Below are 16,458 nucleotides of genomic sequence, written 5' to 3'. Positions count from 1 at the left end.
AGAACATTGTAATTCCTTTATAATATAATCACTTATGTATGAATTTGTCATCTCTTAAGTCATATTTCACTGCATATTAAGTTCCTCTGCTGTTGTAGTAAACACTAAATCAAACGTTGACTCTCATTCTTATCTCTTCATTTATATGCTGATGCATAAAAAATGTCATTAAACTGAAGAAATCTATTGACCATTTATTTACAGTACTAGCCTCATTGGTTGCCAAATTTATTTCTGAAACATAGACAGGAAGAAGGTATCTTCTGTACCATGGTGTTCCAGTGAAGATACCTTCTTCAACCTGTTTGCTAACCTCTGGCCCAACTCTTTAGCATAACCTACTTCCAAACGTGGGTCCGGCCACGGTAATGCTGCACCTCATCGCACTCTTATATAAGCGACAACCTTCCTGCCTATATTTCCATATAAATGGTAATAATTATAATCTAAATTTTTGAAGAGGTGGACCCTTTGGTCAGATGACCAAAATCTCAAGTGGCGGGTCATCGTATGACGAAGCTCCGCATCAGGAAACACTTGTCCTGTTTTCTGACGAATCTTACCTAGCCTAACCTATATTTCAGTCATCAAGACTACGGTGATGAACGCCATCATCTAGGCTGAGGGACTGATTACCTCGTCTTCTACTGTCTCCAGTTTCAATGTCTTCAGATACCTCTGTATTGAATTGATAAAGCCACTAGATGATTAAACGTCTTGATTAGTTGTGCTCACACCATGTACCCTCTGCCATGTTGTCAACAAAAGCACCACTGTACTGTTGTGCTACTCTGTGTCTCCTTAATATATTAAGTACGTTAGTCTTATTCCAGAAAATGTTTCATATTAATAATTTCCTTCTATTTTTGGAGACAGCACTAACAAAACGTTTTACTCCCTAGACTACAAAATAGGAATAATCCTTTATTCCAGGATGTTGGCCGACGTTTGTTCTCTGCGTCGTGTGTGTGTGTGTGTGTGTGTGTTATTGTTCAGTATAACAGCTTAGCCCTGCCCAACACAGCTTGGGTCAGACTATATTTAGTGGTTGTTGCTTACTAAGAGTAAAGTAGAGCTTGTTACGTGGTGTTCGGGCTGGGTGTCTCCAGGCTACTGTATGTATCTTAGGCATAATAATGCAGTTTTAAAATTTCGACAGGTTATTGCAACAATGATTCTGAATTGTTCACTTACTGATTTTTTCTTAGCTATATAATGTACTGTAAATTTTTCTCTAAACTCTTTTTCCCCTTCCGTTCTTCTTCTTTTCTCTCTAATACATAATATTTGTTGCTCCGTTCTATAATTTAGATATCTCCATAAAATTATTTTTTCGTTTATATGGGATATGGGATAGGCCATGATGACAGAGGGTAATTCTTCAGTAATAGTAACTCCAGTTCTGCTGGAATAAAAGTTTTGAAGCTGCCGTAGCTGATGAACCTCATTGCCCTACCAACTCAGGCTGACAGACTTCAACACTGAAATCCACCGTGTGTGATGGATTGGCAGGGGGAAATAGACGGCTTTTGTTATCACTGTGGAACTATCAAATAAAATGGGGTAGCAGTCCATTGCTGATGTATTCAATTTCGCTAAAGAATCCTCACCCTTCCCGTCTGCCCAAGATGCAAACTTAATCTCTCTCTCTATCTCTCCACTCTAGGTAGAAGTATATATATATATATATATATATATATATATATATATATATATATATATATATATATATATATATATATATATATATATATATATATATATATACATAAGGATGGTGTCAGTCACCAGGGTTGGGAAGGACTAACATTACACTCCTCAAAAATAAAAAAAAATTACAAATTACGTATAAGTATTGGTTTGAGAGTGTGGGGGGCTGAGGGTGTGGGTGAAGGTGTGGGTGAAGGTGTGGGTGAAGGTGTGGGTGAGGGTGTGGATGAGGGTGTAAGACTATGAGTGTGAGTGAGGTTGTGGGTTGTTGAGGGAATGAGTGGGTGAGGGTGTGAGTGCGGGAATGTGTGTGGGTGATTTGTGAGACTGTAGATGGGTAGGTATGAGAATGATGGGTAAGTGAGTGGATGTCTGTGATTGGATGAGGGTGTGGGTGTGGGTGGGTGGAGGAGGATGTGCGGGTTAGTTTGGTGTAGGACGGGTGAGGTTGTGGATGGGTGGGTGAGGGTGCAGATACATAACCCACGCTCACCCACACACAAACATGAGGGTGCAGATACGCAACCCACGCTCACCCACACACAAACATGAGGGTGCAGATACACAACCCACGCTCGCCCACACACAAACATGAGGGTGCAGATACACAACCCACGCTCGCCCACACACAAACATGAGGGTGCAGATACACAACCCACGCTCACCCACACACAAACAGGAGGGTGCAGGTACACAACCCACGCTCACCCACACACAAACAGGAGGGTGCAGATACACAACCCACGCTCACCCACACACAAACAGGAGAGTGCAGATACACATCCCACGCTCACCCACACACACACACATGAGAGTGCAGATACACAACCCACGTTCACCCACACACAAACAAGAGGGTGCAGGTACACAACCCACGCTCACCCACACACAAACAAGAGGGTGCAGGTACACAACCCACGCTCACACACACACACGCAAGCATGAGGGTGCAGGTACACAACCCACGCTCACCCATACACAAACAAACATGAGGGTGCAGGTACACAACCCACGCTCACCCATACACAAACAAACATGAGGGTGCAGGTACACAACCCACACTCACCCACACACACAAACATGAGGGTGCAGGTACACAACCCACGCTCACACACACACAAACATGAGGGTGCAGGTACACAACCCACGCTCACACACACACAAACATGAGGGTGCAGGTACACAACCCACACTCACACACAAACATTGTCATGTAGGGGGTACTGGAATGAATGGGATATAAGTGGGGAATATGGGAGTAGGGGAGTCAGTAGGCAGGGGACAGGCAGGCGAGGTGGTAGGAGTGAGGTATGTGGAGGTAGCTAATGTGAGGTCACTGGTGACTACAACTTCACCTCTCATTACTCTACCCACCACTCCACACTACTCACCCTCTCACTACTTTAAGTAAACATAAATAAATGGAGAAAATAATGGGGATAGTGAATATTACTATTCTACCCAAACACAGTTTATTATTAAGTCCTTGTACAATAATATATTTGGGAACAGGAGAACATTATTGTGGTTTAGATAAATGGGATGGTATGTATAATCAGTGAGACAGGGAATACAATCAACTTGACCAAAATGAATATAACTTACAATATAGTTCAGAGGGCAGTTCATCACAGGAACTAAGCCACAGGTCCCAAGACCTACACAGCACGAGTACTGCGCCAAGCCAGTACTCTGCCCATTGCCTCCAACAGTCTCCTCCAGAAACTTCAGCAGCCTTCTCCCGAGCCCTGCACCCCAGCAGCAGCTCCGCTCGAAGTCTCTGCTCAGGAGCTCTGCACCCAGGCCAGAGCTCCGCACGAATCTCTCTACGAACGAACGAACATGTGCAGGTAAGATCCCAATGGGATGAGCGGGGAAGACGGGACAGACGAAGAATAGCGCTGGAGAGGAGTGTTCTTAGTCGTGGAAATAGAGCCAGGGCTTGACCCAGCAGCTAAGGCGATCGTGGGACAGACTTGGAGAAAAAACGGGAAGAGAGCAAGCTGTGTATGCAACAGTCTCGTGGTAGGTGAGGTCTTTGAGTCTCGAGAGCTGGAAGTTTCCAGGTCGCAGGAGAGGGCAGGCAGGTAGGACCATCAGAGGGCAGCAGACATGTGGGAGGTTATTTTGGTAGTTGAGGAGGCAGGTTTGCAGTGGAGCCATTTGCAAACTTCTTGAAGCTGCTCCTGGAGAGGTGGTATAGTGTTGTCTTGTTGGAAAAGGTGAAACGAAGAGGCTTAATGAACTCAAGAACTTGCGTGAGTGTGAAGTGAAGAGGTGATTCACAGGCATACTTGACTGTTCCATCACCGAGGCCTTTGTAGAATTCAGAGCAGGTCATGGTGTCAGCGTTCGAGGGAGAGGTGTAGAAAGTAAGGTTTTCCCAAGAGGGTGTGCTGGAGTCGTCGCTGTCTGCTTCGTCGGGGGATTCGTCAGAAAATTCTTGTTCAATTGTTTCTACAGTGATTGTGTCAAGAGGAGGCTGGGAGTCTAGAGTATTTGCGGTCTGGCTTGTTGTTTGTGGTTGTTGAGAGGTGGTAGTGGTCACTGGGGGTGGTTCAGGAGTGTTTTTTGGGGCAGAGTCAGGATTTGGGCCTGAAGTTGATGTGAAGTTAGCGATGTTTGGGATAATCTTGAGGAAGTCCTGTGATGTTGGCGAGTCAGGAAAGTTGAATGGCGGCATGTTAAGACGGAATAGTTCGTTAATTGTAGTGTTGAATGTGCCTGGGTTTGCTGCATTTGCAAGATGTGCATACATCATGCAATACAACACCTTAGAGGGAGCAGCGTCAGGGAGTGCAGAAAGGGAATTGCTGGATAGAGATGACTGCTGTGTGGCTTGTAGAATTTTGGTGGTGTCCGACTGGAGTTTTGAAATGGCGGCATATGTCGGCGATTTGGGACTATTCTTCTTGGTTTCTTCTTTAATTTTTTTCGACATTACTTCTTTTCGTAGTGGCATTTTGCTGCAAGGGTATGATGAGTACCCTTGCAGTTAAGACATGTTGGAGTGGCATTGGTGGTGGTGCAGGCTTTGAAGTCATGACCTTTTCCACAGGTAGAACAGAACTTTTTGTCTTTAATGGGACAGTCCTTGGTTGAATGTTGATAAGAGTAACAGTTCCAACAGGGAGAGACATGGGCAAAACGTTCAGGTTCAATGTGGCGTGGATGTATGTGGTAATATGAGATAGCTAGTCCATTAGAGTGCGCTTGGGTAGCCATATCTATGTTTGAAAAGGTAATTTTGATCATAGATGAGGCATTGGGAATTCGTGTGATGGTGTCTAAAGAGGCCCAGGTGTTTTGGTCTTCGATAGAGGTCTTCAGTTCTTCCGTTGGTATGGATGTGATTATCTTATCCAATTGTTTAACAAAAACTGAACGTTTCGCCAGCAAGGAGGGAGACGGTGATATGATGAATTGTCGGTCTCGTAATGTATTCATTGCAGTGTCGTCCATAAGTTTAGCTGCTTCATTGTCGTCGGTGCAGACGACAATAAAGGAGTCCTTGAGTGAGTGGATCGCTGTGAATTTGAGATGTAGGCAGGTCCTTATAGCGGCAGCAACTAATAGTTTAGTGGAATCATTTATAACACCACTGGCTGGTTTGATTTTAACACGATGTGCGAACATTGTCGATCAGGTAGAGGTTCCCATCCCCAACGGGAATCGTAGGGAGACTGAGACTCTCTCTCTACTCAGCTGTTCCTTGGGCTTATATTGTCCCGAGAGCACTCCCCACAACCACGTGTACGACCTGACGCCTAGGTCTGACGCCGTCAAGAACAAAAGACCTCGGTCTTAAGCCGAAAAGGCGTGGCTGACAGACGTTTGCCAAGGCAAGGTGTGACCATATAATTGGTTAAATTAGGTCTCCCAAGAGACCTCACAAACCCAGCTGAACTACATCACAACATGAGGGTGCAGGTACACAACCCACGCTCACACACACACACACACACACACACACACACACACACACACAAACATGAGGGTGCAGGTACACAACCCACGCTCACACACACACACACACACACACACACAAACATGAGGGTGCAGGTACACAACCCACGCTCACCCACACACACAAACATGAGGGTGCAGGTACACAACCAACGCTCACCCACACACACACAAACATGAGGGTGCAGGTACACAACCCACGCTCACACACACACACACACACACACATGAGGGTGCAGGTACACAACCCACGCTCACACACACACACACACACACAAACATGAGGGTGCAGGTACATAACCCACGCTCACACACACACACACAAACATGAGGGTGCAGGTACATAACCCACGCTCACACACACACAAACATGAGGGTGCAGGTACATAACCCACGCTCACCCACACACAAACATGAGGGTGCAGGTACATAACCCACGCTCACACACACACAAACATGAGGGAGCAGGTACAAAACCCACACCCACACAAACATGAGGGTGCAGGTACATAACCCACGCTCACACACACAAACATGAAGGAGCAGGTACACAACCCACACTCACCCACACACACACAAACATGAGGGTGCAGGTACATAACCCACGCTCACACACACACAAGCATGAGGGAGCAGGTACACAACCCACGCTCACACACACACAAACATGAGGGAGCAGGTACACAACCCACACTCACACACACACACAAACATGAGGGTGCAGGTACATAACCCACACTCACATACACACAAACATGAGGGAGCAGGTACATAACCCACGCTCACCCACACACACACAAACATGAGGGTGCAGGTACATAACCCACGCTCACACACACACACAAACATGAGGGAGCAGGTACACAACCCACGCTCACACACACACAAACATGAGGGTGCAGGTACACAACCCACGCTCACACACACACAAACATGAGGGAGCAGGTACACAATCCACGCTCACACACACACAAACATGAGGGAGCAGGTACATAACCCACGCTCACACACACACAAACATGAGGGAGCAGGTACACAACCCACGCTCACACACACACAAACATGAGGGTGCAGGTACATAACCCACGCTCACACACACACACAAACATGAGGGAGCAGGTACACAACCCACGCTCACACACACACAAACATGAGGGTGCAGGTACATAACCCACGCTCACACACACACAAACATGAGGGTGCAGGTACATAACCCACGCTCACACACACACACAAACATGAGGGAGCAGGTACACAACCCACGCTCACACACACACAAACATGAGGGTGCAGGTACATAACCCACGCTCACACACACACAAACATGAGGGTGCAGGTACATAACCCACGCTCACACACACACACAAACATGAGGGTGCAGGTACATAACCCACGCTCACACACACACACACAAACATGAGGGTGCAGGTACACAACCCACACTCACCCACACACACACAAACATGAGGGTGCAGGTACATAACCCACGCTCACACACACACACAAACATGAGGGTGCAGGTACATAACCCACGCTCACACACACACAAACATGAGGGTGCAGGTACACAACCCACGCTCACACACACACACACAAACATGAGGGTGCAGGTACATAACCCACGCTCACACACACACACAAACATGAGGGTGCAGGTACATAACCCACGCTCACACACACACACAAACATGAGGGTGCAGGTACATAACCCACGCTCACACACACACACACACAAACATGAGGGTGCAGGTACATAACCCACGCTCACACACACACACAAACATGAGGGTGCAGGTACATAACCCACGCTCACCCACACACAAACATGAGGGTGCAGGTACATAACCCACGCTCACACACACACAAACATGAGGGTGCAGGTACATAACCCACGCTCACACACACACAAACATGAGGGTGCAGGTACATAACCCACGCTCACACACACACACAAACATGAGGGTGCAGGTACATAACCCACTCTCACACACACAAACATGAGGGTGCAGGTACATAACCCACGCTCACACACACAACATGAGGGTGCAGGTACATAACCCACGCTCACCCACACACAAACATGAGGGTGCAGGTACATAACCCACGCTCACACACAAACATGAGGGTGCAGGTACATAACCCACGCTCACACACACACACAAACATGAGGGTGCAGGTACATAACCCACGCTCACACACACACACAAACATGAGGGTGCAGGTACACAACCCACGCTCACACACACACACAAACATGAGGGTGCAGGTACACAACCCACACTCACCCACACACACACAAACATGAGGGTGCAGGTACACAACCCACACTCACCCACACACACACAAACATGAGGGTGCAGGTACACAACCCACGCTCACCCACACACACACAAACATGAGGGTGCAGGTACACAACCCACACTCACCCACACACACACAAACATGAGGGTGCAGGTACATAACCCACGCTCACACACACACACAAACATGAGGGTGCAGGTACATAACCCACACTCACACACACACACACAAACATGAGGGTGCAGGTACATAACCCACGCTCACACACACACAAACATGAAGGTGCAGGTACACAACCCACACTCACCCACACACACACAAACATGAGGGTGCAGGTACATAACCCACGCTCACACACACACACACACAAACATGAAGGTGCAGGTACACAACCCACACTCACCCACACACACACAAACATGAGGGTGCAGGTACACAACCCACACTCACACACACACACACAAACATGAGGGTGCAGGTACACAACCCACACTCACCCACACACACACAAACATGAAGGTGCAGGTACACAACCCACACTCACCCACACACACATTACGTTCCGGTTTAATTTCAACTCCACTTCGTTCACTACACCAGACTCAAGTAATTACATTTACCCAACAATCTTAAAGACAACAATTCAATTTACCAAATATTAAAAAAAAATAGAAGAGACATTTTTTTTCTATTATTTAGATAAAATAATATAATTTGTTTCCTTTGGATAATTTATTCTACATTAGGACACAAAACAAAACTTTTAGCGTTAATGACCTTACTGTCATTAACGTTAAAAGTTTTGCTTTGTGTTCTAATGTAAAATAAATTTTGCACTGGAAATAAATTATATTTCATCTAAATAATAGAAAAATATATCTTTTCTGATTTTTAAGTCGGGGTAAGAAAAAGGAAGACGTAACACTTATATCATGAAATAAACTTTAGTAATAAGGCTCAGGAGTGTGACAATTTGATAATGATATAATGATGAAGAAGACCACATTATTATAATAAAAAAGCGGTAAACCTACTAGGGTCATACAGCATGGGAAGACCAGAGTGTTGGGACAACGTGTGGTGTTAAAAGGAGAATGAATCACGATGTGAGAAGTGTCACACTTGGTGTTTGCTGATGACTCGCTGCTGCTGGCACACAACACAGGTTGCACAAACTGGTGGAGTTTGGAAATTTGTGTAAAAAAATAAGCTGCAAGTGAACACTAAATGCAAGATGATGAAAATAAAAGAGGTCACAAAACAGGCTTTCACTGGGTAAATGTTTTCCTCTCGAGCTTTTGTTAAGACAAGTCTTGATAAAGCTTTACACAGCGAAACAGTCATATTAAATCTTGCTCTGCCTGTGTGTGTGCTCACTCTGGTCGGTACTAAAACATTTCAAACCAACATTATGAAAATAAATATAAGACATATAAGAGCAAACGCGATCAGCAGGAGGGAATATACAGGAAGTAAATTTATGAAGATATTTTGATATGGAGGTATCAGCAGGTGGAATTGTGAAAGACTCAATCAACCAAACAACAGACAATGAAAAAAAATAGCAAATGTGCTGAGGCGTCTATGGAAAGAAGTATGTCAAGGGAAACATAAAGGAAAAATGTAACGGAATACATCAATGCCGGCACCTTTGTATGAATGTGAGGTATGGTCTTTGTATGTTCCAAAGAGGAGACTGCAGGCAGTATAGGTGTATTTTATACTGTATTAATGTTCTGTGTGAATATTAGGAGGAAAAAATTATTAGAAGAGGGTCTGACAATGTGAAGGCTTCGTTAAAATGGTTTAGTCACGTAGAATGATTAACCTAGGCTGAGTAATAGTGTTTACGAGTGACAGTCCGCTCCCTTGAAGAAAAAGATGAAGAAGAAATAGAAGACGAAGAAAAATAATAAGAAGAAAATTAATACAAAGAAAACAAAGAAGAAACAGAAGAATTTAACTAAAGCTTTCAGTTTTTTAACAAAGGCTTAAGGAGGGTGTTGGTAGTGTGTAGCCGGGGACTGTTACATAAAGGTAACATCATATCAGGGTACAGGTGGAGGGTCTGAGCTCATGACAAGCCAGACCTGAAACTAACAGGTTTTTCATTGTTAGATTAGGATAGGCTGATTAATGCTGACACCGCCCAATCAAGTTTTTAAAAGTATATCAATTACTTCAACATTTTAAACAAATATCTTCAAATTTTCGATTAAGTTTTATTTTACTTGCAGCAATACTAGTCAACACGTCTTTTACACAAGTGGTAGAGAGTACAGACTTATTTAGTACTCTTGATGCGGCATGTTAACACTGGCTGGCGTTGGCTAATGGTGGTTGTTAGAACTTGTTGACTGTTGTTCGCAAATGTTGGTGGCTGTTGTTGGTGGTGGTGGTGGATGCCAGAGGCAGCTAGACACACACACACACACACACACACACACACACACACACACACACACACACACACACACACACACACACACACAGGATAACCAGTACGGTTTCAGGGAAGGGAAATCCTGTCACAAACCTACTGGAGTTTTATTAAACGGTCACCGAAGTAAGACAAGAGAGACAGGGGGGGGGGGAGGAGTAGTATATTGCATTTTCTTGGAGTGTAGGAAGGCTTTCGACACAATTCCACACAAGAGATTAGCGCAAAAGCTAGAGGAGCAGGCAGGAATAACAGGAAAAACACTGCAGTGGATCAGGAAGGAAACAACGAGTCATGGTACGTGACGAGGTGATAAATTAGACACATGTGCAACATTTGAGAATGGGGAAGAACAGGAGGAGTTTGAGGTAATCAGTCCCTCGGCCTTGAGCGATGTGGTCAGTCCATCAATCTTGAAAAGAATACGGCATATGTGCGAAGTAGCAGCTTATATATCATTGTACATGTGTCTAATTTATCAACATGTCGGTTCTCTGAACCATTCATCTACATACGTGACGAGGTATCAAAATGGGTACCTAGGGCCGGTGTTATTTCTGGTATATGTAAATGACATGACAGAACGGATAGATTCAGAGGTGTTCCTGTTTGCAGATCATGTGAAGCTAATGCGAAGACTTAAACCGGATGAGGATCAGGTCAGACTACAAAGGGATTTTAGACAGGCTGCAAGGCTGGTCCAGCAACTGGGTCCTGGAGTTCAACCCCACCAAATGCAAAGTCATGAAGATTGGGGAAGGTCAAAGAAGACCGGAGACAGAGTACAAGCTAGGGTGCCAAAGACTGCAAACCTCACTCAAGAAAAAAGATCTTGGAGTGACTATAATACGGAGCACAGCTGAGGCGTACCTCAACCAAATAACTGCTGCAGCATATAGGCGCCTTACAAACCAAAGACTATCGTTTCGATACTTGAGTAAGGAATCGTTCAAGACTCTGTATACCGTGTACGTCAGGCCCATATTGGAGTATACAGCACCAGTATGGTGGAGAGGGGCAGGTTTTAGAGTTAGGACACAGCAAAAACGGGTCACAGGGATGTTAGGAAGTATTCAGTAACAGAGTTGTCAGGAAGTGGAATAGTCTGGAAAGTGATGTAGTGGAGGCAGGATCCATACATAGTAAAGTTTTAAGAAGAGATACGATAAAGCTCATGGAGCAGGAAGAGAGTGGCCCTAGTAGCAACTAGCGAAGAGGAGGGGCCTGGAGCTGTGAATCCGCCCCTGCAATCACAAATAGGTTAGTACACAAAGACAGACAGACACACACACACACACACACACACACACACACACACACACACACGTCTGCTTGGTATTCCCTCCTCGAGTCTGCTCAGTATTCATTCGTCTCCTCACTTCAATATTCTTCATACGTTTTAAGATGGTTTGCTGGATGCATTCATGTCTTTTCTTTTTCTGCCCCTTCCCCTCCTTCTCTTACCTATCTCTCCGACTCTCAATTCTGTCTCTCCATCTATCTGTCTCTGTTTCCGCCTGTGTCTGCGAGGGAAGAGTGATTGATCAAAACAATGACAAGAGCTGCATGACCCCTTTGAGTTTAGCGTTTATTCATTAAAAATAATAACAGAAATAAGAAGAAGAAGAAGAAGAAGAAGAAGAAGAAGAACAAGAAGAAGAACAACAACAACAACAGCAGCAGCAGCAGCAGCAGCAGCAGCAGCAGCAGCAGCAGCAGCAGCAGCAGCAGCAGCAACAGCAACAACAGCAGCAACAACAACAACAACAACTGGAGGAGTCAGGACCTCTCATCAGCGTCCCTAACACCAAAATCACTGAACACACACTACATACAACACACACACACTACATACAACACACACACACTACATACAACACACACACACTACATACAACACACACACACTACATACAACACACACACACTACAAACAACACACACAGACACACCTCAGTACACTCAAGATAGAATCTTGCAGCTTTCAGAGTCGGGTAAAATCCCCTTCAGCCACCTGGCACAAAAAATGGTGGAACGATTATTTGTGCGTGTACCCACCGTGTAGGGTTACTACACCCAGCGTGCAGGGTGGCTACACCCAGCGTGCAGGGTGGCTACACCCACCGTGCAGGGTGGCTACACCCACCGTGCAGGGTGGCTACATCCACCGTGTAGGGTTACTACATCCAACGTGCATGGTGGCTACACCCACCGGGTATGGTGGCTATACCCACTGGGTGGGGTGGCTACACCCACAGTGCTGGGTGGTTACACCCACCTTGTAGGGTGGCTACACCCACAGTGTAGGGTGGCTACACCCACCGTGTAGGGTGACTACACCCACCGTGTAGGGTGGCTACACCCACCGTGTAGGGTGACTACATCCACCGTGTAGGGTGGCTACACCCACCGTGTAGGGTGACTACATCCACCGTGTAGGGTGACTACACCCACCGTGTACGGTGGCTACACTCACCGTGTAGGGTGACTACACCCACCGTGTAGGATGACTACACCCACCGTGTAGGGTGACTACACCCACCGTGTAGAGTGACTACACCCACCGTGTAGGGTGACTACACCCACCGTGTAGGGTGGCTACACCCACCGTGTAGGGTGGCTACACCCACCGTGTAGGGTGGCTACACCCACCGTGTAGGGTGGCTACACTCACCGTGAAGGGTGACTACATCCACCGTGTAGGGTGACTACATCCACCGTGTACGGTGGCTACACTCACCGTGTAGGGTGACTACACCCACCGTGTAGGGTGGCTACACCCACCGTGTAGGGTGGCTACACCCACCGTGAAGGGTGGCTACACCCACCGTGTAGGGTGACTACATCCACCGTGTACGGTGGCTACACTCACCGGGTAGGGTGACTACACCCACCGTGTAGGGTGACTACACCCACCGTGTACGGTGGCTACACTCACCGTGTAGGGTGACTACACCCACCGTGTAGGGTGACTACATCCACCGTGTACGGTGGCTACACTCACCGTGTAGGGTGACTACACCCACCGTGTACGGTGGCTACACTCACCGTGTAGGGTGACTACACCCACCGTGTAGGGTGGCTACACCCACCGTGTACGGTGGCTACACTCACCGTGAAGGGTGACTACACCCACCGTGTAGGGTGACTACACCCACCGTGTAGGGTGGCTACACCCACCGTGTAGGGTGGCTACACTCACCGTGTACGGTGGCTACACCCACCGTGTAGGGTGACTACACCCACCGTGTACGGTGGCTACACCCACCGTGTAGGGTGACTACACCCACCGTGCACGGTGGCTACACCCACTGTGTAGGGTGACTACACCCACCGTGTAGGGTGACTACATCCACCGTGTAGGGTGACTACATCCACCGTGTAGGGTGACCACCCACCGTGTACGGTGGCTACACCCACCGTGTAGGGTGACTACACCCACCGTGTAGGGTGGCTACACCCACCGTGTAGGGTGACTACACCCACCGTGTACGGTGGCTACACCCACCGTGTACGGTGATTACACCCACCGTGTAGGGTGACTACACCCACCGTGTAGGGTGACTACACCCACCGTGTACGGTGGCTACACCCACCGTGTAGGGTGGCTACACCCACCGTGTAGGGTGACTACACCCACCGTGTACGGTGGCTACATCCACCGTGTAGGGTGACTACACCCACCGTGTAGGGTGACTACACCCACCGTGTACGGTGGCTACACCCACCGTGTAGGGTGACTACATCCACCGTGTAGGGTGACTACACCCACCGTGTACGGTGGCTACACTCACCGGCTGGGGTGGCCACATACTTTGAATTTGGTTTGATCATCATGTGTGTGTCAACCAGACTGCCAGAAGTACTCTTAGCCAAGCCTAAGCCTGGCCACTACAACATCAATCAGTCTGTTAACTTTGCAAGTTGCTACATAAGCGTACTTGTCTACATTCATGTTATCATAGTGGGCTACAGATCTACTCAGGCTTCTAACTGCATTCCTATAATATTCAGTTTCGTTATTTACCTCTCTTCTAATATTATTCCTAATGCTAGACACGGATACACCAAAGTTATATTCTAATTTTTCCTACAGGGTACTTTTCTTGGTTAACGTAAGAACAACTATATCAGGGAGGGAGGGAGAGAGAGAGAGAGAGAGAGAGAGAGAGAGAGAGAGAGAGAGAGAGAGAGAGAGAGAGAGAGAGAGAGAGAGAGAGAGAGAGAGAGAGAGAGAGAGAGAAACACCTAACACTAACAAACTCCCTTGGGAGGCGCAGTCGTGTCTGGTCCCCTGTGCCACCGTGCCCGAGGGCCCCGTGCCCAGGACCCGAAGCCCCGTACCCCAGACGCCCATCACCACACACTCAGCACCATCCACACAGCTAAATCCGCAAGTGTTACACAGCGCTGAGGTAATCATCTTGTAATCCAATAATTTTAAAGGCAGCTCCAAATCCTTTGATCAAGAGCCCTCACCAGCATGAAGCCTCTCCCTTCAGGAAATAAAGGCTACAATTTGGCACTCAGTGCCACTCTTACCTCAAGGCAGCAGACCTTACTTGACATTCCTGAGCCTTGCCAGACCCTCGGTGCTACCATCACTGCCGCCCCCAGTTATAATATTTAATATTACATACATAAAATACTTAATATAACTTACATAAAATACTTAATATAACTTACATAAAATACTTAACATTACTTACATAAAACTCTTAATATTATTTACATATATAGAGAAAATAACTAATTATTCCACTTAGAATTAGTCAGGATGATTACATATATAACTAAAAATTCCCCATAAAATGCAGATAACTGTGTCTATAAAATTCCCTGTAAAACATGTAATAAAGTTTATTGTGGTCAAACTGGGAAAAGCCTTGAACTAAGATAACATAAATACAGCATTAGAACTGGGCAAGAGTCTAATGCTCTGTTTATTCAGGCGAGAGATTTTTAACTATCCAATTGGTATACAAAAGATCGAGAAAGTTGTATCAACAGACCTATGTTTGAGAGAAATATAAATGTATGAAGCTTTATAAAAAAAATTGTTTTGATTTTAATATGAATGTTGATTTACGATTATACAGATTAGATTCATTTATAATTAATAAAATTTGGAAAGAATTTAAACTATGTTAGACAAGTTCTCGATGATCCCACCGCATCATAAAGGGACAGATGTCATGTCTGACATCAACGTCACCTGATATCTCAGTCTTAAAACCCTTCTGCTGTTCTATTAATTTTACACTTCCTTGATAACGTGAGAAATATATATATATATATATATATATATATATATATATATATATATATATATATAATGCTGCATTGTTCTCTTTCTTATAGGTCGCGCGTCAGATGTTGCTTTGTTGTAGGATGTGATAGTGAGGTGTGGTCTAGACCCTTTATATGCCTTTCTTTGATGCATTACTTTAATTGTTCCTTGGTAATATGAGTAGTCACGAAAGCGCTTGGAATTTCTCTATTCTTTCACAGTGGCTGTTTTGCATATTCTGAAATCACCTGTTTACTGTGATCTTATTGCATATATATATATATATATATATATATATATATATATATATATATATATATATATATATATATATATATATAACAGGATAATAAAAGATAGAGAAACCATTAAAGATAATCAAAAGATAATCTAATAACATCTGGATGACGTAATCAGATCATGCACATTTGGTCAGACTAATTATGTCTAACTAAAAGTAATTATTATTAAACATGCCTAACCAAAAGTAATTAAATAACGAAAAATATCAGAGTCATCATTTTCGTTGAGGTTGTGATGACAGGAGGGTGGAAATGATGTGTCAGCCATATTTAATGGCATTGTCAAACGTCAATCTTACGTTACCATTACTAATATATGTCTCACCATGTCTGATACGTGTTTCACCATTTTTTGATATGTTTCATCAGTTCTAATACATGTTATGCCATTTCTAACGAAGTTTATCATTTCTAATACATTTCAAAATTTCTAATATGTCTCACCATTT

At 45.3% G+C, this 16,458-nt stretch overlaps 1 protein-coding gene across 3 annotated transcripts in view; it reads right to left on the bottom strand.

Moving 5' to 3' along the window:
• LOC138854186 (uncharacterized) overlaps window positions 1-16,458 on the bottom strand; it is a 581,412-nt gene that overhangs the window by 461,916 nt on the left and 103,038 nt on the right. The window lies entirely within an intron of this gene.

This window comes from Cherax quadricarinatus, chromosome 51 (genome assembly GCF_038502225.1).
Source record: "Cherax quadricarinatus isolate ZL_2023a chromosome 51, ASM3850222v1, whole genome shotgun sequence".
Classification (NCBI taxonomy): Eukaryota; Metazoa; Arthropoda; class Malacostraca; order Decapoda; family Parastacidae; genus Cherax; species Cherax quadricarinatus.
Note: the sequence above shows the minus strand (reverse complement) of the source record. Positions and strands in the feature narration are given on the sequence as shown.